The 26706-nt window shown below is 38.2% G+C and overlaps 1 protein-coding gene across 7 annotated transcripts in view; it reads right to left on the reverse strand.

The window, feature by feature from the left end:
* The window catches only part of MTMR3 (myotubularin related protein 3), a 140666-nt gene that overhangs the window by 100611 nt on the left and 13349 nt on the right, over positions 1-26706 (reverse strand). The gene's annotated exons all lie outside the window — the stretch shown is intronic.

Raw genomic sequence — 26706 nt, forward strand, 5'->3', positions numbered from 1 at the left:
CTCTCTCTCTCTCTATATATATATATGCATAAGGTAAAAGTAGTAAAGTGAAATAAGTTTCACAAAATGAAAAATGCATTAAAAAATATAAAAATCCGGGGCGCCTGGGAGGCTCAGTGGGTTAAAGCCTCTGCCTTAGGCTCAGTTCATGGTCCCAGGGTCCTGGGATCGAGCCCCATGTTGGGCTCTCTGCTCAGCGGGGAGCCTGCTTCTCCATCTCTCTCTGCCTGCTTCTCTGCCTACTTGTGATCTCTGTCAAATGGATAAATAAATAAAATCTTTAAAAAAATATATATATATATATATAAATCCTAAGCTCCCCCAAAAGAAATTCCCCAAAATATTAACAGAGTGTCCATTAACAGGATGTACAAGAGGACCCAAAAAAAAAACACCACCCTGGAGTTTTTGTTACAACTCTGACTTGTAAATTTGTAAACTTTATTTTTTTCATTGAGGTACAGCTGACACACAATGTTTCAGGTATACAACACAGTGGTTCAACAACTCTATACCTTATGCCATGCTCACCATCTGTCAACATACACACAGCACTATTAAAATATCTATGACCCGTGATATAACTTTCACCCCTACCCCCCCACCCACCCTGTGACTTATTCATTCCATAACTGGAAGCCTGTATAGCTCCCACACCACTTTACCCCATCCTCCTCATATTCCATTCCCCATACCTTGTGGGTATGTATATTTTTGTACATTCCCCCCATCCTCCTCCCCTCTGGCAACCATCAGTTTGTTCTCTGTATTCACAGATCTGTTTCTGTGTACATTTTAAACCTTTATAGTAAAACCTGAAGAAGTTAGTCACCCATAGATCTTCAAAGAAGAATAGCAAAAGGCAAAAAAAAATTAGAAGTAAAACTTTTAAGTTTTAGCTTTTACATTTGGTCACCAGCAATCTTTAAACCAAATGCAATTTATTTCTATGCTTTATATCAAAGTCTACACAACAGATTTCTAGGGATTTTTTTTAAGTAGGCTGCACACCCAAAGTGGGGTTTGAATTCACAACCCTGAGATATAGAGTCGAATGTTCAAGAGAATGAGTCAACAAGGCACCCCACTAGAGATTTACATATAAGGCTGAAAACAAAAAGATGCTTTATCCATAACAGATGTACAATACTGCTCTTGACATGATTTCCTTCACCTGTAAGATTCTTTTCCTACCATTCAAAAAGTTTAAATATCAACCATTACTTTTTTAAGATGCAAAATATAGGCATCCAAGTGAATATAACATTCAAATATTCTAAGTACCAGTAGGTACCAAAACAGTATGCAAATTTAACAAGGTATTTCTTACTGAGTCCCATATCCAGACTTCAACTTAAGTGTCTTCTATTCCTTAAGTCTTAATCTTGTATGAATTCTTTGATGGCCTTAGTTTTACAAAGTAGGCTCCAACAAAATGTTATTTTCTCCAGCCAATTACAGATGGTTAAGTTAGCAGAAATGAGTCACTAAGTTAGCACAATATGGAGTTATCTAATAATTTTTTTCAGCTAATAAAGACTGAGTTCCTGAGTCATCTGATTAAAGTTTTATAACAAAATTACCTTAATAGTAATAATAAAAGCACAGGAAAAATAAAATACACATGCAGTCATCACCTGAAATCCTAATAAAGTGAAATACATTTAAACATAATTGTACTGGATTGAATTTAATGTAGAAAAATACTTCCTACAGATTAAAACCAGGACTACACATGCCCAAAGGTGAATATAAATTAATAGATCAGAAATACTTTATTAAATTTCAAGAGACAAATGTCTTACAGGGCATATATTACTATATTACAACATTAACTTTATTAACTTCTTTAAGAAAACTTCCCCTTCTCATTTTCACAACTAGCTTTTGCTTTCAACGTATTTACAACTGGACAGTTTAAACCATTTTGCCAAATGTATCAGTGAGAAATCCATGCCAAGACAGAATGCCCTTTTTTTTAAGATTTTATTTATTTGACAGAGATCACAAGTAGACAGAGAAGCAGGCAGAGAGATAGAGGGGGAAGCAGGCTCCCTGCTGAGCAAAGAGCTCAATGCGGGGCTCGATCCCAGGACCCTGGGATCATGACCTGAGCCAAAGGCAGAGGCTTTAACCCACTGAGCCACCCAGGCACCCCCCCCTTTTTTCTTTTTTAAACAACCCAGCAATCACACTACTGCGTATTTACCCCAAAGATACAAATGTAGTGATCCACAGGGGCACCTGCACCCCAATATTTATAGCAGAAATATCCACAATAGCCAAACTCTGGAAAGAGCCCAAAAGAGCTCCATCAACAGATGAATAGATAAAGAAGATGTGGTGTCTATATAAAACAGAATATTATGCAGCCATCAAAAATGAAATCTTGCCATTTGCAATGATGTGGATAGAACTAGAGGGTATTATGTTAAGCAATATAAGTCAAACAGAGAAAGACGATTATCATATATCTCACCAATATGTGGAATTTAAGACATAAAAAGGATCACAGGGGAAGAGAGGAAAAAATGAAACAAGATGAAACCAGAGAGGGAGACAAACCATAAGAGACTCTCAATCTTAGGAAACGAACTGAGGGTTGCTGGAGGGGAGAGGGATAAATGGTATGGGGTGGTTGGATAATGGACACTGGGGAAAGTATGTGTTGTGGTGAGTGCTGGGTGTTGTGTGAGACTGATGAATCAGACCTGTACCACTGAAATTTTACATTAATATACTAATGTATTAATGTAAATACATTAATACAAATATGTTTTTTTAAAAAAGGAATTAACAGTTGTTTTTTTAATGCCATTTACTTTTTTTTTTCCCAAGGTAGACTCCACACCCAAAATGGGGCTTGAGCTCATGACCCTATCAACAGTCTCATATTCTACCAACTGAGCCAGCCCGGTACCCCAGAATGCCATTTACTTTTAAGTATGTACACTTTTGGTTTAAAGAATAAAAATGTGACATGCTAAAGAATTAAGAGGAGGTGGGGACTATAGAAAACTTTTTTCCTCCCCAGGAAAAAAGAAAAAAAACAAAGTAGGAAACACAAAATGAGGAAACTTAATGACCCAGTGACTATGGGTAAAAACTATGTAGTCCTATGACATGACATTCAAAGTTATAATTTTAGATTTTAGCCTGATACTGAAATGTCTCTTGTGGGGAGAAGACATTCAAATGAACATAAAGACAATCTTTTCCGTGCATCCTTAAAGGCAAATAATATTGCATACCTTTACCTTTTAGAATCCATAACCAGTAGCATTTTTTTGTTATTATTAAATTCCCTTTACCCTTAACATGTGACATGAAATGATCCCTTTAAATTAACAGCTGACTGACAATTTCTTGACAGATTCTGGTAAAACCCCAATGTACCACAAGAAAGCAGAAGCCTATCATTACCATTCAGCATATTCTATCCACCTGACTCAAGAAAGCAACTCAAGAAAGCAACTTATACATGAATAATTCCCTACTCCTTTCCCTTTATAGGCTACAAATTGAATGAAGTCAGAGACCATGTAATCTTGCTCATTACAGCCTCCACAAGGCCTAGGGCATTGGAGTGTCTAGTAAATAGGTGGCATTTGGTAAATATTATATTTATAAACCTAAGTCAAATCCTACAAAGGAAAGGTAAAACTTAAAGAAGAGGTTTCAAGGCAGGGGAAATGCCTCAGAGAGATCTTACTGGTTATCAAAATGAAAATTTTTAAGTTCAAAATTAATAATACATGGAAGTTATTTTAAATTATAAGACCAATTTAGAGATGCTTAACATCATGGAGTTATTTTCCAGGTATCTATGAAGTAAAACCTTATTGTGGCACATATAGTAGACTAGTACAAGAAAGAATTATATATACTCTAAAAGTTCTAAACCGCACCAAGTACAGATCATGCTCCCAATACTTCCCTTCCTAGTTCATCTCACACCACATAATACCAGCAATTACTAATCTTTTCTAAATTAAGCACTTAAACTCTCTGCATTAGCAACCTAAGACATTTGAGGATTTTAGATTGGAAAAAGTATTTTATAATTTCAGGATTAATATGCAACTTCCCTGGGTCACGTGATCCCTTACCAGTTATTCAAATCCCATTTAATCATTAGTAAATACTAGTACTCAGAAGATCATCAAGCTATAAGAAGATCTTACTTTTCCATGAACACAGTATGTCAATTTACCTATAAATTAACTTTTTACCAAGACATAAAAGCTATAAAATGAAAGTAAACAACAGGTATTAAATTAATGCACAATATTTTTATAATCTTCTATTCACCTAATAGTAATAATGACAATAAAATGAGGGAGGGCACTTGGATGGTGTAGTTGGTTGAGCTTCCAACTCTTGGTTCTGGCTTAGGTTATGATGTCATGGTTGTGAGACTGAGCCCCACAGCAGGCTCTGCTCAATGCAAAGTTCCCAAGAGTCTCTCTCCCTGTGCCCCTCCCCCACTGCATGCAAGCTCATGCTTGTGCTCTCTTTCTCTAAAATAAATAAGCCTTTTTTTTTTTTTTTTTTTTAAATGAGGGGAGGGTGCCTGGGTGGCTCAGTCAGTTAACTGACTGCCCTTGCTCCGGTCAAGACCCCAGAGTCCTGGGATCAAGTACCACATTCTGCTCCCTGATTAGCAGGGAAGCCTCCTTCTCCCTCTCCTCCTGACTCGTGCTCTTTGTCTCTAATAAATGAATAAAATCTTTGGAAAAAATAATTTTAAAATATTAATAAATAAATTAAAAAGGAGGGGAAATTACTGATCATCTTTTGTCAATATTTAAATGCTAGCACTATTCTTTAAGTGGTGCCAAATTTGGCACTAAGATTTGTTCCAATGAAATAAAGGTTCTCATGAACAAAGACGGTCTAATTTCGGGAAAATTATTTTAAGTAATCTCTACACCAAACATGGGGCTTGAGCTCATGACCCTGAAATCAAGAGCTGCTTACTCTTCCAACTGAGCCAGCCACATACCCCAATTTCGATGGAAATTAGATGGAAATTATACATTAAGATTGTAAAGTCTACTAGGTATATGTTGCAACTTTTAATACAAATCCCAGTACAGGGGCGCCTGGGTGGCTTAATCTGTTGAGCAACAGACACTTAATTTCAGCTCAGGTCATAATCTCAGAGTTGTGAGATAGAGCACTGCCTCCACTTTGAGCTAAGCATGGAAGCTGCTTAAGATTCTCTCTCCCTCTCCTGTCTGCATGCTTTCTCACTCTTAAAAACAAAACAAACAAAAACAAACCCCAGTACAGTGCAAATTTTTAAATCTTACAGGTGATGAGGAGTGGAAAAGAAAATAATATTAATAAGAAAATGAAACTGAAGTCTGTAGTCCTAAAAAATGACCCGACTATAAAGAGATACCTTTAGCCACACAATTTTTCCTTTAAGCAATACATATGAAAATTTAATGCCTCCTTCATCTGAAGAAAGAGTCATTTAAAATCACCTTTACTCTTCTAATGTTAAAGTGGGTTCTTAAGAGGCTAATCCTCTTAATTGTTCCCATATTCTAATGAATACCAGCTTGTAAAAGTCAATACAAAATCATTTACTGAAAGTGTTAGGGTATTACAGAACAAGAACAGAATCCATAATTAATTAGTGACATTGTATCTTTAAGTTACAGTGGCCAGTGAGACAGTGCCAGCTATCAATTGGAGGCATTAGGAAGCAACTGGTGAAGTAGCAGATCCAGGGTACTATTTACAATCCTATTAAAAAGGTTAACATTTCTTAATTTACATAAAATCCTGTAATAAATAATTAGAACATGGATATTGGCTAAGCCGGGACAGCTGCTACAAAAGGTTGCCTGCAAAATGCAATATATTAAGGTAGTCAAAGGCTATAACAGTTTTTGGTTGTTTTTTTGTTTTGTTTTGTTTTTTAAAGATTTTATTTATTTGACAGACAGAGATCACAAGCAGGCAGAGAGGCAGGCAGAGAGAGAGGAAGGGAAGCAGGCTCCCCGCCAAGCAGAGAGCCCGATGCAGGGCTCGATACCAGGACCCTGAGATCATGACCCGAGCTGAAGGCATTAGCTTTAACCCACTGAGCCACGCAAGCACCCCTGGTTGGTTTTTTTTAAAGTAATCTATAACCTGGCACTTGAACTCACAACCCCAAGATCAAGAGTCACCTCATCTACTGACTGAGCCAGCCAGTTCCCCTAACAGAAGGGAGACAAACTACCTGAGACCTATGACTACCTAAACTTTTTGCCCCAAAGCACTTTACACACCCTAGCCAAAAAGGGGGAATCCAAGCAGAGCCAAAACCCAACAGAAGCTCAAATACAAGTGTCAGAAGGCTGAGGTAGCTGTAACCTATGGGGCATTCTTGTGTCTTACTTAACTAAGCTGTACCTGCATAGAGTGAGAGTCCAGGAGAGTGGGTAAAGAAGAACCATTGGGAGGGTGGCACCTGGGTGGCTCAATCAGTTAAGCATCTACCTTTGGCTCAGGTCATGATCCCAGGACCCTGGAATCAGGCCCTTCATCAGGCTCCCTGCTCAGTGGAGAGCCCACTTCTTCCTCTCCTCTGCCAGTTCCCCTACTTGTACAGGCTCTGTCAAATAAATAAAATCTTTAAGAAAGAAAAAAAAAAGAAAGAAAGAAAGGAAGAACCACTGGGTAATGAGCAACTTGGGTACTATAAACATAACTACCACTAGACTTTACAGACCTCTGATTCTGACCAACCAGAATAGAGACCCTACTGAACACTCAAGAGCATTCAGATGAGAATGCATCAGCAGAGTTAAACTAGCTGGAGGACCAAGACTCTTCTCTTGGCCTACCTAACAAAGCTTTCTATAAAAACAAGTCTTCAAGTATTTGAATATAAAATAACTTTTTCTCTTTAAAAGATAGCTTTCTGGGGCAACTCGGTGGCTCAGTCGTTAAGCGTCTGCCTTCAGCTCAGGTCACGATCCCAGGGTCCTGGCATTCGGGCCTGCATCAGACTCCATGCTCAGTAGGGAGCCTGCTTCTCCCTCTGCCCATGTTCTCTCTTTGACAAATAAAAATCTTAAAAAAAAAAAAAAATTAAAGCAAATATAACAACACTGAATTATGGGTTTTATAAAATATCTCATAGTAAAATGACATTAACACAAGACCAAGAGGAAGGAAAATGGAGACATACTACCAGAGGACTCTAATGTTATACACCAAGTAGTATAATATTATTTAAAGGTAGACCATGATAAGTTAAAAGGATTGACTCTAGGGACGTCTGGGTGGCTCAGTGGGTTAAGCCTCTGCCTTCAGCTCAGGTCATGATCTCGGGGTCCTGGGATCGAGCCCCACATCGGGCCCTCTGCTCAGCAGAGAGCCTGCTTCCCTCTGTCTCTCTGCCTGCTGCTCTGCCTACTTGTGATCTCTCTTTCTGTCAAATAAATAAAGGGTTTACTATACACCCTACAGCAGCTAGGCAAATAAGTACAGTTAATTTACTAATGTCGGAGATTAAGTATCACAAAATACTTAATCCAAAAAATGGTAAGAAAAGAAAAATTAAGGATAGATGAGATGGGGGTGCGGTGACTGGCTGGCTCTCAGTGGAGTATTCAACTCTTGATCTCAGGATCATGAGTTTCAAACTCATTTGAAGCCCATGCTGGGTGTAGAGATTACGTAAAAAAATATTTTTTGTAATTTAAGAAAAAGGAATAGAGGGGCGCCTGGGTGGCCCAGTGGGTTAAGCCACTGCCTTCGGCTCAGGTCATGCTCTCAGGGTCCTGGGATCGAGTCCCGCATTGGTTTCTCTGCTCAGCAGGCAGCCTGCTTCCCTCTCTCTCTCTCTGCCTGCCTCTCCATCTACTTATGATTTCTGTCAAATAAATTAAAAAAAAAAAAAAGAAAAAGGAATAGAAGAGATGAAGTGTCGGGAAGAAACAACTTTTCCTCTTCTCTATTCAGTTCAATTAGAGGCCTGCAAATTAAACTGAAAATGATGGCGGTGGGATGCAAGGTTTATTCACATGTATATGAACACACAAAAGTAGTGACTTTCTAAACAACTAAAGATGGGGCCTTTTATACTTAATTTATTAGGAGAGGGAGGAGCTGAAAGGCTCCTACAGGAAAAACAAATGGGTTTCTAAGAGAATAAACAGAAGATAAGAACGTTTGTGATAATGTCTATTTATGTAGGGATGAGTAGTCTTACTCATTTTTTCTTTATGGCCATAAAAATTCCCCTGGAAGGAGATTCATGGCAAACTCACTGCCAAATTTCTGCTTCTAGAGAGACAAAAGAAGTTCCAAGAGGGTTTCTACATTTGCTGTATATCAAAAATTGTCCATTTAGATTCCACCTGACACTAATATAATACTATATTATCAACTATATCTCAATAATCTTTTTAAGATTTTATTTATTTATTTGAGAGAGAGAAGGCAAGAGGGAGCATGAGCAGGGGGAGAAGCAGAGGGAGAGGCAGAGGAGAGGCAGACTTCCCTTCTGAGCAGGGAGCCCGATTGGGGACTCGATCCCAGCACCCTGGGATCATGACCTAATCCAAAGGCAGCCGATCAACGGACTAAATCACCCAGGTGCTCCTATACCTCAATAATCTTCTATCAATTCTGGAGGTCCCAGTAGATCCCCAAAACAGAAATCAAATGTAAGATGGCAGACTTAAACCTAACCATATCAATACTTAAATGTTAATGGATCTTTGTAAAGACACTAATTAAAAGGCAGAGACTGTCAAACCAAATTTAAAAATCAAGGCCTGGGGTGCGCCTGGGTGGCTCAGCTGTTACGCATCTGCTTTTTGCTCAGGTCATGATCCCAGGGTCCTGGAATGGAAACCCGCATAGGATTTCCTGCTCCATGGGGATCCTGCTTCTCCTTCTCCCACTCCCCCTGCTTGTGTTCCCTCTCTCACTCTCTGTCAAATAAACAAACAAAAATCTTAAAAAAAAAAAAAGAAAGAAAGAAAGAAAGAAAGAAGAAAAAAAATCAACCAAGGTCTATGGAGTTTTGAGCTCCAAGCTGGGTATAGAGATTACTTAAAAATAAAGTCTTAAAATCAAAAAAAATATTACCGGGAGGCACCTGGGTGGCTCAGTCGTTAAGCATCTGCCTTTGGGCTCAGGTCATGATTGATCCCTGGGTCCTGAGATCAAGCCTCACACTGGGCTCCCTACTCAGTGGGAAGCCTGCTTCTCCCTCTCCCACTGCCCCTGCTTGTGTTCTCTCTCTCTCTTGCTGTGTCTCTGTCAAATAAATAAAATCTTAAAAAAAAAAAAAAACTAATTATATGCTAACCATAAGAAATACACTGTAAATATAAAGACACAGGCTGAATATAAAACTATGGAAAAAGATACACCATGCAAATACTAGTCATAAAAAAGCTACAATAACTATATTCATACCAAGATAGAATGGGACAAGTCATTTGTGATTAAAGAGTAAATTTACTGAGAAGACCTAACAATCCTAAAATACGTATCCCTCAAAAACAGACCCTGAAGGGGCACCTGGACAACTCAGTCAAGCACCTGCCTTCAGCTCATGTCATGATCCTGAAGTCCTAGGATTGAGCCCTACGTTGGGCTCCTTGCTCAACAGGAGAGTCTATTTCTCCCCTCTACCTCTGACCCTTCCCCACCAGCTCATGATCACTCTCTCTTGCTCTATCTCAAATAAATAAATAAAATCATTTTTAAGATTTTTAAGAAGCAGGGGGAGTGAAAGAGGGAGAGGGAGAAGCTGGCTCCTCGCTGAGCGGGGAGCCTGCTGTGGGCCTTGATCCCAGGATGCTGGGATCATGACCTGAGCTGAAGGCAGATGCTTAATCAACTAGGCTGTCCAGGTATCCCATAAATAAAATCTTAAAACAAACAGACCTTCAAAATACAAGAAGTAAAAACTGACAGCACTGAATCCCCACCTATAGTTTGAGATTTCAGCACTCCTCTTTCAGTAATTGAACAAGTCGACAAAAAATATCTAAGTATATAAAAGACTCTAATAAAGGGCACATGGTTGATTTCAGCCTAAGTCATGATCTCAGGGTCCTGGGATCAAGCCTCCACATATGGCTCCTTCTGCTTGAAATTCTCTCTCTCCCTCTCCCTCTGTCCCCACCACTGACTCTCGAGTGGGTGTGCACTCTCAAATAAATAAATCTTTAAAAAAAAAAAAAAAGACTCTGGGCGCCTGGGTGGCTCAGTGGGTTAAGCCGCTGCCTTCGGCTCAGGTCATGATCTCGGGGTCCTGGGATCAAGTCCCGCATCGGGCTCTCTGCTCAGCAGGGAGCCTGCTTCCCTCTCTCTCTCTGCCTGCCTCTCTAACTACCTGTGATCTCTCTCTGTCGAATAAATAAATAAAATCTTTAAAAAAAAAAAAAAAAGACTCTCATGATACTATCAACCAATAATTGATATCTACTTGCAGGACACACTTTCTTTCCTAGACATAGAATATTCACTATGTCTTCCCACAAATCTCAAATTCAAAAGATTGAAAGCTTATAGTCTGTCCTCTGATCACAATATTAAATTAGAAATCTGTAATAATATCTCAAACAACCCCAAATATCTGTTAATTGAGTATATATCTAAATAATCCATAGCCAGAGAGAAACTGGAAAATATTTCAAACTAAATGTAAGTATATAATATGTCAATTTGCGGTATCTAGCTAAAGCATTAGAGAAAAATGTAGATAACCATATACAAAAAGATGAACCTCAACCCTTACCTCATTCATTAAACAGACTTTACACCTTGAAGTGCTTCACAGACCTAAATGTAGAACACAAAACTATAAAAATTCCTGAAGAAAATTTAAGTAAATATTAGTGACCTTAGGTTTAGAGGAGATTCCTTAAATAGCTATAAAGGGCATTTACTATAAAGGAAAAGTGAAACAGTAGCTTAGACTTCATAGAAGTTTCTCAGTCTTTGAAAGATACTGTTAAGAAAATGAAAAGACGGGCGCCTGGGTGGCTCAGTGGGTTAAGCCGCTGCCTTTGGCTCATGTCATGATCTCACGTTTCTGGGATCAAGTCTCTGCTGAGCAGAGAGCCTGCTTCCCTCTCTCTCTCTCTGCCTGCCTCTCTGTCTACTTGTGATCTCTCTCTCTCTCTCTGTCAAATAAATAAATAAATAAATAAATCTTTAAAAAAAAAAAAAAGAAAGAAAATGAAAAGGCAAATTACAAATTGCAAGAACATATTTACAAAACGTGTGATTTGCAAAACCTGGGATCAAGGACTCATATCCAGAATATATGAAAAATTCTTGCTACTTAAAAGACAACCTATTTTTTTTTTAATGGAGAAAAGAGTTCAAAGGGACATTTTCAGTGAAGAAAATAAATGAATGACAAACAAATAAAAGGATGATCATACGGAAATTACAAAATAAAACTACAATAAGGTATCACTACAGACCCACCAAGAATGGCTAAAATTCATATAAAGACTCACAATAACAAATGTTAAGGATGCTGATTTCCTGAAATTCTCATACACTGGTGGTGGGAATGTGAAGCAGTATAGCTATACAATCCTGCAACTTCCACTCCCCCTAGGTATTTAACCTAGAGAAATGAAAACACATGCCCATACAAAGATCTCTATGCACATATTCATAAGAACTTTACCATAACAGCCAAAAACTAGAAACCCAAATATCCATCAACTGGTGAAGAGAGGAGTTGTGGAATATCCAATGGAATACTACTTAGCAATTAAATAGAACCTACCACTTCTTTTAATAAAAGGGATGAATCTCAAAAGCACTATGCTAAGTGAAAGAGGGTACATACAAAATGTACATACTGTATGATTCTATTTATATGACATTTTAGGTGAAAAGGCAAAACTATAGTTACAGAAAGTGATCAGTAACTGCTGGAGATAGGGATAGGAGGAGGAGGGTGACCATGAAGGTTGCAAGGGGTGTCCTTTCTGAGGTGACAAATTGGAGTAGCTAAATGACTTTTTACATTTATAAAAACTCAAATTATATAAAGATGGGTGAATTTCATTTTGTGCAAATTATGCCTCAATAAATTTTTCCCCCATTTGGCAGCAAAAAAAAAAAAAAAATCAGAAATATAGATATGTGCTTTAGTAAAGAAAGTATTCTTCCTAAATCTTAGAGTTAAATACCCTTAGTAACTAGTGGAACCATGTTTAGGGGGTACAGACCATTTCACTGAAATCTAAACTCAGAATGTATGCTGTACAGATGACCAAGAGATTTGTATAACTAAGTCCCTTCTGATGGAGCTCCATGATCTGCATTTAACCCACAGTGAAGCCTTAAAGGAAGTTTCAAGTTACACAGGGCAAAAGCTAGCTAAAACAGATTAAACTAAAAGTTGGATAATGCAGCACAGAGATCTCAAGCGCTAGGCCTACCACGCTTTTGCCAATAGTCAAGTTTATTTGGGGACTGGAATATTTTTTAAAGTTCTTCATGTTCACTGCAGCTCCTACCCATTAATTCCATTAATCAAAGGCTTCCAAAAGAACAATTCTGAAAAAAGTTCTAAGTATTCACCTTTCATTCTCACCTAATGTGTTACACCCCACCAATTAGGGTCACATTATAAAAGAACCAAATTTTGCTACACAACTTAATACCAACAGCTTATTAAAAAGCAAGACAAAAAACTCCTGATTCCCTCATGAATCACATCTACTTTACTACAGCTCCTTTGTGAGAAAACACTAAAGAGGATATTTATGCCTAGATCAGTACAATCATTATTACAATCTGTCTTCCTATCTTCGCTCTTCTATTTATTATGGTGATAATCTCTTTAAAGGAAACTTCTACACTGTATAGGTATTAGTGGTTGGAAAAGAATACTTATCTGTTCCATATCCATTTAAACATGTTTCACTCTAAGCAAAGACCCCGCTGAAAATGGAAAGATATTTATTTTCACTCCTCTATGGGCTGAGTTTACCTATGTATCTTAAACATTTACCCTGATCTTGAAGTCCAAACTATCTTTAAATACTTAGAAAGTCACTGTAGAAACAGTTTTAGACTAATACTAGACATATTAGTTAGAACCTTCAATTGTTAAGTGAAAGAAACCCAAGCCAACAAAATCAGAGCTGACTGGCTCACCGGATACTGAAACAAAGATGAACTTCAAGCAGTAGGGCCTCAAAGGCTCAGCGCAACCAGATGCATCTCTTTATCTCATGTTCCTCTTTACTCATTTGGCCTCATTCTCTCCCAATGGAGACAGAACCTCCTGCCTCCCGCTAGCTTCCTAACTTCGCAAGCCCAGAAGAAAACTGACCACTTGCTCCAGTCATCTGTTTATCAATACTAGTCAAGCATGCCTATTGGCCCTTTGGGTCAAATGCCAATCAGTACTCAAGAGGGACAGACCTGCTACACATGTTCAACCATAAGACACCAGAAAATGAAGACTAAGATATCTTGCTGAATAAATTAAAATCAATGACTTGCTACTCTATATAAATTATTCTGACTCCGTGAATTAAATGCAAGATCTCAAAAACAAACAAAAACACAATAAATACCCTATTCCTTTTGCTATATATATAATAAAGTACTGGAGGAGTCCCTAATGTCCAAAAAATTGATTTAAGGATACAATCTAAGAATTGGTAATAACCCCTCCAAATATAATCCAAAAAAAAAATAAGGAAAAAATAAGGAAATCTAACCCTTGGAACAGAACCACTGACCTAAAATTACAGGGAAGTCCTATGATGGGAAAAAAGGAGAAGTTCAATTTAATGGGTTTACATATGACAGTTTATCAAGAAACAGAGCAATCTTATTTTAAAAATTCTCTCAGTGGGATGCCTGGGTGGCTCAGTTGGTTAAGCAGCTGCCTTCGGCTCAGGTCATGATCCCAGCGTCCTGGGATCGAGTCCCACATCGGGCTCCTTGCTCAGCAGGGAGGCTGCTTCTCCCTCTGCCTCTGCCTGCCATTCTGTCTGCCTGTGCTCACTCTCTCTCCCTCTCTCTCTGACAAATAAATAAATAAAATCTTTAAAAATAAAAATTAAAAAAAATTTTAAAATAAAAATAAAAATTCTCTCAGTGATGGCACAAATCTGAAACTAAAGGATAACATGAGACCCATATTGGGGGCAATCAATCACCACAGCAATGGCTAAGATTCATCCAACACTTGGGGAACTAAATCTCTCTGCAGAAATGCCTCCTTTAAAAAGACATTTTGTAAGTGGAAAGGAATCTCAAATTTTCTGGTGTATCTGAATTTTAAATTACTTTGTTTCAAGGCTAATCATTTCAAAACAATTGGATGTTATCAATAAAACTCAGCAGTCCCAGATTCTCTGCTGATCCATCACTCAATTTAACTAACAGTTTGCTACCAACTAGTTTTATCTTTCAGTACTTCCAGTCCCATGCAAGCTGATTTTGTTCTACATAACTGCATTTATACTCAGAATTCAAGTTGAACAATGACCTACATTTAGTAGTATCTGGGTACCTCTAAGACACAGAAAAGGGCTCACTTTCTACTAATTTTTTATCTTTCAAAGCTCAACCTGAGGGAATAAACACTATTTTTCAACAAGTAGCAAATTTATAGTTATTTATAATAAAGAATTAAATACAAATGCTTATTATTTCTTTAAAAAAAGTTCTATTAGATTCTGAGTCATACTGCCTCTGAAAAAATTACAAAAAAGAGTGCTACAAATAATGTAGGGGAGAAGTCAAGGCAACTATTTATAATAATTGTAATAACCAGCACAACAAAGAGCACTTAAAACAACAAGTTATCATCCCATTTTACAGAGGGGGAACTTAAGGCACAAAGAGATAAAGTAACGTGTAACTTGTCTAAGTCATAAAGCTAGCTAATAAGTAATTTACACATGAAAATTCAAACCATGTATTAAGGAGGACTAGCACATGTCAGGCCATCTCAAAAACAAAATGGTCAATGTCAAAGTAGTCCATTCCAACAAAAAGGCAGAAAAGAAGCAGAGACTAAGAGGAACTAAGTTGTTTGTTTGTTTTTCTCTCAGTACCATGAAACCAGACCCAGATCCCTGGGGGGTAAAATGTCTATATTCTCAAACTATACAAAAATATCACAAGTAACTCTTCCTTTTTTTTTTTTTTAAAGATTTTATTTATTTATTTGACAGAGAGAAATCACAAGTAGATGGAGAGGCAAGCAGAGAGAGAGAGAGAGGGAAGCAGGCTCCCTGCCGAACAGAGAGCCCGATGTGGGACTCGATCCCAGGACGCCGAGATCATGACCTGAGCCGAAGGCAGCGGTTCAACCCACTGAGCCACCCAGGCGCCCCAAGTAACTCTTTCTTAAAGAAAAACACTTTCAGGGGCACCAGACTGGCTCCGCCAGAAGAGCATGGGATTTTTTCTCAGGGTCATAATTCCAGCGCCACACTCAGTATAGGCATTACTAAAAATAATATACCAATAAACTTTGAAAAGGAACGGAAAGAAAGCACTTTTAACTTTTAAAAGGCACATTCTTGACAAAAATCATATGAAATGGCAGCATTTTGAATACTGGTTATTCATTCTTAAATATTATGCTTGAAAGAATGAAGCAAATCCCTCAAAGCAATCTCTCATAATACCCCATAGGAAAGAACTACCATGTGCAACAACTTTTATTGAGAAATAGAAAGTACTACAATAATCAAAAATAGGTCAATCTATCATCATGGCATATTCACTTAGCTTTATCTCAAAAATATTTTCAGATTATTAAGGGGTTTTCTTATCTGAAAGACAACCCTTCCAGAACATGAAAAAGACATAATGCTATTTCCACCAAGTTAACAATTAAGTTAAGGTGACAATCTGTCACCTAGAAAAATATGAAGCTATGAAACTAGATTTAGAAATGGAGCTGCAATCATTCTAATCCACAAAAACAATAAGAATTGGTATTTATTTCACAGTTCTGAAGCAAATCTACTTTCATGGTGTTTTTACTCCTAAAATGTGCAGTACTAGTAAGCAAAAAGGGTCTGTTCCTCAAAATTGAACTGATTCTGGTCTTGCTTTGGTTTCTTCTGCTCTGTTCAAGTAGGAAACAGTAGCTACAGTGTCTGATGTGAACATGATACTTGTGCTTACTTACTAGTGAGCTAAGTATATTCCCTGAGCTCTAGAAAACTGATACCTATTGAGCTCCTTGAGTTAACCCTTAGTCACTACAAGACTATTTTCATCCAGGCCCAAAAAGGAAATGCCACTGCAGCACCACAAAGGTCACCCCCATTCTGAATCCTCACTTGGTTTCTGTCCCAAAGTTTTACAAGATTGGTAGGGAAAAAAATCTTACTTGCATCCTACTACTTACGTCCTTCCTACCATTATCCCCAGGAGGTACAAGCAAGATCTCATCTTGATTTCTTGGCTGCCTTTCACTGATGTAATCATAGCATGAAGCTTTGAAATAGGACCCTGGGATAGGCCATTCCCTTCAAAGTGTCTATCATTACTCCTTGGTGAGTCAGCTTCTGGACTGCCGCCAATGTGCCTTTTTGTTGAGTTAATCATGAAACCATATTTCTGTAGAGTTGATATGGTGGCCACAACACAATTTCAAAAGAGTCCCTAAAAGTGTTTATCAAAGAAAGGACACAGATACATATCCAAGCAAGCCACTCACATGTTTCAATAAGAGAAGGGACAAATAATACAAAGGAGTTTTCACAGAATCATAGTAAAAAAAAAAAAAATTATCTAACATGTAAGAGTCCAAAAACGTACTGTAAAATCTCCTGATATTTTTAAGTAGATTTTATGCAAATGGATACATTTAAAAGTTTTTATGTCCTTGAGAAAGAAAAAGTCGTCTTTTATGTATCAGGTAAATGAACTGAAGAATTTTTAAGTTAATAAAAACATGAGATAGCCAAGAATTCCCTGAAATTTTCATCAACTATCCCAGAAGGGAAAAAAAACCTATTCCACTCTATCTTTTTAGAGGAACCCATTAATTTTTTTAAAAAATGTATAATTCTTAGTTTTAAGAAGGGAAAATACTGTTGACAACAGAGGAATAATATATGCAGTGGAACTAACTAGTTCCACAGAGCAAGAATGGGAAAACTCGTGGCTCTGAAGAAAAAATGGATAATAATAACATCTACTTTCAGGATATAGAAAGTAAGGTATATTCATGTATGGTTTTCCTTTAAAAAAAAAAAAAAAAAAAAGGAAGTGTTTCCTATGAATTTGAGAAGAGAGCAAACATTCAGGATGAATCTACTCATAAGATAAACAGAGCTCATTTCAGGTTTGTCAACAGAAGAATACATAGTAACTCTGGAAAAAAGCTAATATACACAGTTTTACCAGTTTAAGAGACTTACCATAACTAAAAATGTGCTTATGCAGAATTTTAGTGTGTAAATTTAAAACATGCAGCCATAAAAACCCATAAAAGTTGTTTTAATACCCACAGGAGAAAAGCTCTAAGTATACAATAATAATTGCAAATTCAGGGGTGCCTGGGTGGCTCAGTCGGTTAAGCTTCTGCCTTCAGCTCAGGTCATGACCGCAGGGTCCTGGGATCGAGCCCCACATCAGGCTCCATGCTCAGTGGGGAGTCTGCTTCTCCCTCTCCACCTCCCCCTGCTTATGCTCTCTAATAAATAAAATCTTTAAAAGAAAAATTGCAAATCAGGGGTGCCTGGGTGGCATAGTCAGTTGAGCACCTATCTCTTGGTTTTGGCTCAGGTTATTATCTCAGAGATCTGGGATCAAGGCCAACATCAGACTCCCCAGCGTAGAGTCTAAGAGTCTCTCTCCCCTCCCTCTCTGCCTCTCCCTCCTACTAGAAGGCATACTCACTTTCTCTAAAGATAAGTAAGTTTTTAAAAAATAGTAATAAGTGGGGCACCTGGGTGGCTTAGTCAATTGGACGTCTGCCTTCAGCTTAGGTTATGATCCCAGGGTCCTGGGATCAAGCCCCACACCCTACTCAGCAGAGAGCCTGTTTCTCCCTCTCCCTCATTTGCTGCTACCCTTGCTAGTGCTCTTTGTGAAATGAATAAATGAAATCTTAAAAAAAAAAAACATAATGCAAAAAAAAATTCAAAAACACTAAGTATAAAATATATAATTTATATAGCATTATTACAGTAAAGGCAAGATATCCCCTCCCAATATAGTAAATTCAAACAACCTGCATTCAATTTAGAATGCTTGAATAAACATTATCTTATACCAAGGAAGTACCTTACCCACATACAAGGACTCAAACACTAAAAGGCATAATCCTCTAACATACAATTCAGAATTCCCTAGCCCTTAAGAGTTTTATGCACATGGTAAAAGAGCTCAAGAAATATTCACTAATTTAAGGAGATATAATTCCCTGTTATTCATACTAGAATAATGGTGAATATGTTTATTCTGTATAACAACTAAAAATGAAAATGTATGGTAAACGTCTTACTGCTTATGTAACAAAGCCCTAAGAACCGTATGTAATAGAGGGCAACAACTTAGTGTTGCTTAAATTTTGGTGCAAAGTAAATTTCCCAAATATTATATGTGATGATGATTTAAAAATTTACCTCCTCAGCACTGATAGTTCTCTCTAGCCCTGTCCTAAAGCTCTGCCTTAACTATTTGTATTTAGATATCCAATTGCTTCTATGCTTAAAAGCAAGACACACACACACACACTAACACTCCTTATCTTTCTGCCAAAAATCAATTGCCCTGCTACTTATTCTCCTGGGCTCCATCTGAATCTATTATCTTTGAATATTCTTGTATTTACTTTCTTTCAACTCTGACACTGATCCCTGTGGAAAGAGGCAGTGTTCTTGTTAGCACTGTAGTTAAGAGTAACAACAACTGCACAAGCATATATGGAATGCTTACTATTGGCTAGCTACTGTCTAAGCACTTAATCCTCACAAAAGGACCAAGTATCATTATTTCCAGTTTTTTAAGACTTTATTTGTCAGAAAGAGAGAGAGAACACAAGCAGGAGGAGTAGTAGGCAGGAGAAACGGGCTCGCCACTTAATAAGGAGCCCAATGCGGGGCTCAATCCCAGGACCCTGGGATCATGACCCCAGCTGAAGGCAGGGGCTTCACCAGGCAGGCACTTAACTGACTGAGCCACCCAGGCGTCCCTTGTTATCCCCATTTTAAAACTAAGAAATCTGAGGCACAAAGTTAAGGAATTTGCCTAAGATTAGAGAGAGGTACTAGTGGTGGCACCACAATTCAAACCCAAGCCTGAGCTCTTCATCACACTAAACTGCAATAGTGCCAAGAGCATCCAACTTGATGTCAGAAGATCTGGGTTCCAGTTCACCTATTCACTAGCAGTGCAACTTCAGACAAGTCCTGACAGCTGTGAAACAATTTGTTTACTTGTAAAGTGTGAGTTACAATATGGCCTATTCTGCCTACTTCAGATAGTGTGCAACTAATACAGCAAATTAAAACCTTATTTGTAATACTAGAACCACAGTTGTTACCTCCATATTCCCATGTTTTTAATGTTGGCGACCTTATGCTGGAATTTTAGACCTGGATCACCAACACTGTAGTATCAGAAAAAGTAAAAGCCTAATAACTAAGTCTTGTCCCTATCAAGTAACCACATACAGAAGACCAAATTTGCAATCTCCATTCTGTCAAGATGGACACCTCCAGATAGGTATTTCCATGTGAAAAGGCTAGAAACATGAAAACCCACAAATGAAATATCAAATAATCACTTACCAAATGATACTTGAAATGTAACATCTCTTTTCTAAACACAATATTCAGTATTCTGAGTATTTTAACTTAGAAGAAATACACACTTCTGAAAGAAGACCTACAGCTCTGTACACCAAGTACTTCAATCATAGGATTTAAATCTAAAGCTAAGATTCTAGACTAAACAAAAGAAACACGCAGACATACTATTCTTGAAAGTGTGAAACCACCTATGGTCCTTTCTGCAGTCCTTTGCAGGGTCAGAACTGGAAGCTCGAACCCTTAACTTGCAAAAATTGCCTGCAATGTCTTTTCTAATGTAAAAAGGTCCCATCTCTCCCTCAGTCTCATATTGCAAGAAAAAGAAAGTTCACAAAGCTACTTAATTCAAGTAGCTAATCAACCATAAGCCATGAAACCTAAGTTTTATGTCTTGTTCACATGAAACTATGACTATTAATATTAATACCTCCAGGCACCTTAAGACAGGGGAGGAAATGCAGCAGGAACTCTAGCTAAACATGTTTTACTTAAAACTTTTCAAAACCAAAATTACATAACCACCCTGCTACTTAGAGGAACAAAACAAAGTCAAGGATTCACAATTCAAGAGCTACTAAAAACATAAAATATAAAATAATGTACTAAGGAGTTTTATAAGTTTAAAAAAAAGGGAGTTTTGTAAATAAATTTATCCATTGACTAAATGTGTCTGCCTTCTTCCTTAAAGAAAAGTCTGATTTACAGTTTACAAGATTATTTATGTAACAAACTATTCTCATTCCAGAGTAGGCTTCCTTGGGGATGAAGTTTAATAAGTAATTTACAATTTTCTGTGAAAATTAATAAGCCTCAAGTTCCACGGTAAAATTACAGAAGCTCTGGGCACCATATTTTTCAAAAATGCATTAAATACATGGAATGGTGTGCTCCAGGTCATATTTCGCACTGGGCATGGAACCTGTTTCATATTCTCTCACTCCCTCTTCCTTTGCCCCTCTCCCTCTGCCCACCCCCCAAAAGAATACATGGGCATGGAGCACCTGGCTGGCTGAGTTGGTGGAGCATAGGAATCTTGATCTTGGGGTTGTAAATTCAAGCCCTACATTAGGTGTAAAGATTACTTAAAAATAAAATCTTAGGGGCACCTGGGTGGCTCAGTGGGTTAAAGCCTCTGCCTTCAGCTCAGGTCATGATCCCAGAGACCTGGAATAAGCCCCGAAACGGGCTCTCTGCTCAGCAGGGAGCCTGCTTCCCTTCCTCTCTCTGCCTGCCTCTCTGCCTACTTGTGATCTCTGTCAAATAAATAAATAAAATCTTTTTAAAAATTTAAAAAATTAAAAAAAAAATAAAAATCTTTTTTTTTTTTTAAGATTTTATTTATTTGCCAGAGATAGAGAGAGAAGAGTACACACAAGCAGGCAGAGAGGCAGGCAGAGGCAGCGAGAGAAGCAGGCTCCCCGCCAAGCAAGGAGCCCGATGTGGGACTGGATCCCAGGACCTTGGAATCATGACCTGAGCCGAAGGCAGAGGCCCAACCAACTGAGCCACCCAGGCGTCCCAAAAAAATAAAATCTTTTTTAAAAAAGGGCATGTATACGTGTATGTGTGTAAAAATGTTTTTATAGCAGTTTTTTGTAGTCACTAAAAACTGGAAACAACCCAAATGAGCTTGAAAACTGAATAAACTATGGTACGCCCATACAATGAAATGCTGCTCAGCAATTAAAATTACTAATTCACAAAATATGGATATGTCAAAGTACAGTGTGTTAAAGAAGCCAGTCTCAAAAAGCTACATACTGCATGATTCCATTCATAAGGAATTCCTGAAAAGACAAAACTGTAATGACAAAATAGATCAGTACTTGCCAGAGATGAGAAGTGGAGGAATGGGTGGACTAGAAAGGCCCAGGAGAAAAATCTCTTGAGATAATCGAACTATTCTGTATCTCCATCACATCTCACAGAACTGTACTCAAAAAGGGTGAGTCTTACTATATGTAAATTATACCTTAGTTGTAAAATTTTTCTAAGAGAAAAATCTCTTGAGATGATCAAACTATTCTGTATCTCCATTACAACTCACAGAACTGTACTCAAAAAGGGTGAGTCTTACTATATGTAAATTATACCTTAGTTGTAAAATTTTTCTAAAACATGGAGATGGTAGAATCTTAATCTGAAAACAGGACCAGATGCTGCTTAAACAACAAAGCAGGTACACCAAACCTACCATTAATATTTTTGTCTAGAAACTAAAATAGTATTTGTAAGGTAGTTATAAATTCCCTTAGGATTAAAAAAGTAAATATATATATTCATTGATTGGGTTTATCCACGTAATACATAAATATATAATAAACATAAATACAGGGCACCTGGATGGCTCAGTGGGTTAAAACCTCTGCCTTCGGCTCAGGTCATGATCTCAGGGTCCTGGGATCGAGCCCCGTGTCGGGCTCTCTGCTCAGCAGGGAGCCTGCTTCCCTTCCTCTCTCTCTGCCTGCCTCTCTGCCTACTTGTGATCTTTGTCAAATGAATAAATAAAATCTTTAAAAAAAAAAAAAACCATAAATACATATATTAAAAAATACACATATATATATTTGGGGCACCTGGCTGGCTCAGTCAAAAAACAATGACCCTTTTTTTTTTTTTAAGAATTTTTATTTATTCATCTGGAAGAGCAAGCCCATGCACGAAAGCGGGGGTGCGCGGTTGTCAGAGGAGAAGTAGGAAACTCGTGACTGAGCAGGGAGCCACACACAGGGCTCAATCCAGGGCCGTGGGATCACGACGTGAACTGAAGGCAGACACTCAAACAACTGTGTCACCCAGGCGCCCCAAGAATGTGACTCTTGATCTTGGGGTGGTGAATTTGAGCCCCACATTGGGTTTTTAAGAAAAGTTTTTTAAGAAAGCTACCTATTATTTACATCCTAGTAGTGCTGGAAGAAAATAAGCTTTGTCAAGGAGAAAATAAAACCCAAACAATAAGTATTAACACCAAAAAAATATATGAACACCAATCTTATCTAGATTTATTACGGTCACAATAAATGAGCTTCCTCTCTTAATTCTGGTTCAAAAACCCAAAATTTCACTTCAAAAAACCTGCAAGAGATTAAGATCTTAACATGTGCCTAAAATCTTTAAGTGCTTTCACTTAACTAAGCAGTACAGCAAAATGGTTAAAAGCTCAGACTCAACAACTCAACTACCTGGGCAAGTTATTTAACCTTATTTTGCCTCAATTTTCTCACCAGCTCAGTGTCCTTGGACAAATCATTTACTTTTGTGTATTCTGCCCTGTAGGGTAAGAGACCTAAATGCAATGCTCCAAATACTTATGCATTAATACTATTCTAAGTTCCTATCATTTCACCTGAACTACACTAAGTCACCCTACAAAGAATGTTAAGTAATACCCCTGTTATACAGAAAAATCCAAGGCCCAGGGGTGCCTGGGTGGCTCAGACCATTAAGCACCTGCCTTTGGCTCAAGTTATGATCCCAGGATCCTGGAATCAAGCCCCACATAGGGCTCCCTGCTCAGCAGGGAGCCTGCTTCTTCTTCTCCCTCTGCGTGTCACTCCCCCCTCCTTGTTTGTGCACACATTCCCTCTTAAAAAAAAAAAAAAACTTTAAAAAAAAAAATCTGAGGCCCAAGTAAGTTTAATGACTTGCTCAAAAGGACAGTAAGATGAAGGCAAAGCCAAGAAAAGGATCTGCTGTTCTGAGATTTCTCAAAACTTTGTTCTCTCCAAATATTTTGGCCCTCCATCAAACCCTTCTCTTCTGATACAGGTATGACATACCAAAAAAACAAAAAACAAAAACAAAAAAACCCTCCAATTTATGCATTTTAAAAATACTTTAAGCTACACACTTTTTTGTGCAGTCCTCTGTATGCTTTTTTTTTTTTCTTTTTAAGATTTTATTTATTTGGGGTGCCTAGGCGGCTCAGTGGGCTAAGCCTCTGTCTTTGGCTCAGGTCATGATCCCAGGGTCCTGGGATCGAGCCCTCAGCAGGGAGCCTGCTTCCCTCTCTCTCTGTCGCGCCTGCCTCTCTTCCTACTTGTATGTAGCCTCTGTCAAATAAATAAATAAATAATCTTTTTTAAAAAAATGTATTTATTTATTTGACAGAGAGAGATCAGAAGTAGGCAGAGAGGCAGGCAGAGAGGGAGGAGGAAGCAGGCTCCCCCCTCTGAGCAAAGAGCCCGATGCAGGGCTCGATCCCAGGACCCTGAGACCATGACCTGAGCCGAAGGCAGAGACTTAACCCACTGAGCCACCCAGGCGCCCCTGTATGCTTGTTTTATATCATAATTGAAAAACGTAAGGGGTGCCTGGGTGGCTTCATCAGTTAAGGGTCTAACCTCCAACTCTTGGTTTCGGCTCAGGTCTTGATCTCTGGGTCGTGGATTTAGGCCCCATGCTGGGCTCCACTCAGGGCATGGAGTTTATTTCAAAAAAGAAACAAAGGGCACCTGGGTGGCTCAGTTAAATGACTGCCTTCAGTTCAGGTCATGATCCTGGAGTCCGGGATTGAGTCCCACATTGGGCTACCTGCTCAGCAGGGGGTCTGCTTCTCCCTCAGACCTTCCTCCTCATGCTCGCTCGATCTCATTTTCTCTCTCTCTCTCAAATAAAATATTTTTTAAAAAATACACAGGTAAAATGTTTCATCATTAGGGGCACCTGGGTGGCTCAGTAGGTTAAAACCTCTGCCTTCGGCTCAGGTCATGATCAGGCTCTCTGCTCAGCAGGGATCGTGCTTCCTCTTCTTCCTCTTCCCTCTCTTCCTCCTCTTCCTCCACTTTCTTCTCCACCTCCTCCTCCTCCTCCTCTCTCTCTCGCTCTCTCTCTCCCCACCCCCACCCCGCCTCTCTGCTTACTTGTGATCTCGGTCAAATAAATAAATTTTTTTTAATTTTTTTTAAAGATTTTATTTATTTATTTGGCAGACAGAGATCACAAGTAGGCAGAGAGGCAGGTAGAGAGAGAGAGGAGGAAGCAGGCTTCCTGCCGAGCAGAGAGCCCAAGGCGTAACTCAATCCCAGGACCCTGAGATTATGACCTGAGCCTAAGGCAGAGGCTTATTAGCCCACTGAGCCACCCAGGTGCCCCAAAATAAATAATTTTTTTTTTTTTAATTTTTAAAGAAAAGTTTCATCATTGTTTTCTTTTATGAAGAGAAGTAGTAGAAAAGTTTAAAGAAAAAAAGCAAAAGGGAGACAAATTCAACTGATTATGTTTACTAGAATTTTGTGAGAGGGTAAAAGCTTTAAAAACTGAGGTATAGGGGCACCTGGGTGGCTCAGTGGGTTAAAGCCTCTGCTTTCGGTTCAGGTCATGATCCCAGGGTCCTGGGATCGAGCCCCACATCGGGCTCTCTGCTCAGCAGGGACACTGCTTCCTCCTCTCTCTGCCTCTCTGCCTACTTGTGATCTCTGTCTGTCAAGTAAATAAATAAAATCTTTAAAAAAAAAAAAAAAAAAAACCTGAGGTATAATATACCTACAAAAAAATGCACGTAAGTATAAAACTTAATGACTCTCAAACAGTTGTCTGAAGAAAACCATGAAATCATCACCCAAATCAAGACACAGAACATTACCAGCACCCCTAAAATCTACCTTGGGCATATCACCAAGATAAACAGCCATTCTCCTGAGTTCAATTACCATCTCTTACTTTTGTCTGTTTTTTAAACTTTGTAAAAATGGAATCACACACTTTGTGTTATCTTATGAATGGGTTCTTTCATATACTTTTTCTTCTTGCAAACAGAAAGCATTTAGGTTACGTAAATAGTAAGAAACATTCTCCCAACACTATCAAATATTCAAATTTAAACCATAAATTATTCTCAAAGCAAACCATTTCTCAATCTAAATACTGATTTATTTAAAGTCAAGTATAACTGGTATTTCATCTCTACCTAATGAGTTTGGGTGTTTTGTTTGCTTGAAAATTGAATTTTTCTTTAAGTTTTCATTTCAAGCACACTCCTTAAAACCCATCACCTATTTTACCCATGCCCCCGCTCACCACTCCTCTGGTAACCATCAATTTGCTCTCTACAGTTAAAGTCTCCAATGAGATTCCTAAGATAGGTATTTTCAGTTACTTTTAGTTAGAGAAAACAGAGACCCAAAAGGTCTCAAATATTACTCTTTCATCAGTAAAATGTGAATTGCAACCTTTTCTTAAAAGACAGGAAAAATAATCATGAAAGGATAGCAGACCATAATTATCTTAAAATTACTTTTTTTTTTTTTTTAAGATTCTATTTATTTGACAGAGAAGACAGCAAGAGAGGGAACACAAAGCAGGGGGAGTGGAAGAGGAGAAGCAGGCTTCCCCATGCCGGGCTGAATACCAGGACCCTGGGATCTTGACCTGAGCTGAAGGCAGACACTTAACCAGCTGAGCCACACAGGCAACCCTTAAAATTACATTCTTCAATGTTGCTCTTATACATTGAAAAGAGTCATTAATTACTGCCAACACTGAACACAAAGAGTAAAAATATAAAAATCTGGTTTGCACTAAAATGTCTAATACCATTTCAATAGAACTGCAACAAATTTTTTAGATAACTAAATGCCTCTATTTTATCCTGAGATCTCTTCCTATGGCTTAATCTGTTTCACTGAGTCCATAATCTGTGCTATCCAACAGGACAACCACTGGCCATATGTGGCTATTTAAGTTTAAACTGTCATCTATACTACAGGTAAAAAAAGGAAATTAAATTAACTTTTAAAAAAATTTTTAAATTTCGTTTCTTGGTCAAACTAGCCAAATTTTAAATGTTTAATATGTACTGGACAGTGCAGATATCGAATGCCAGAAAGATCATCAGAAAAAGTTCTACTGAACCAGCACTTGTTCTATAAATGCAATCTCACCTCCCACTCACCTCTAGCCCTTTACT

Source organism: Mustela lutreola, chromosome 11 (assembly GCF_030435805.1).
Source record: "Mustela lutreola isolate mMusLut2 chromosome 11, mMusLut2.pri, whole genome shotgun sequence".
Taxonomy (NCBI): domain Eukaryota; kingdom Metazoa; phylum Chordata; class Mammalia; order Carnivora; family Mustelidae; genus Mustela; species Mustela lutreola.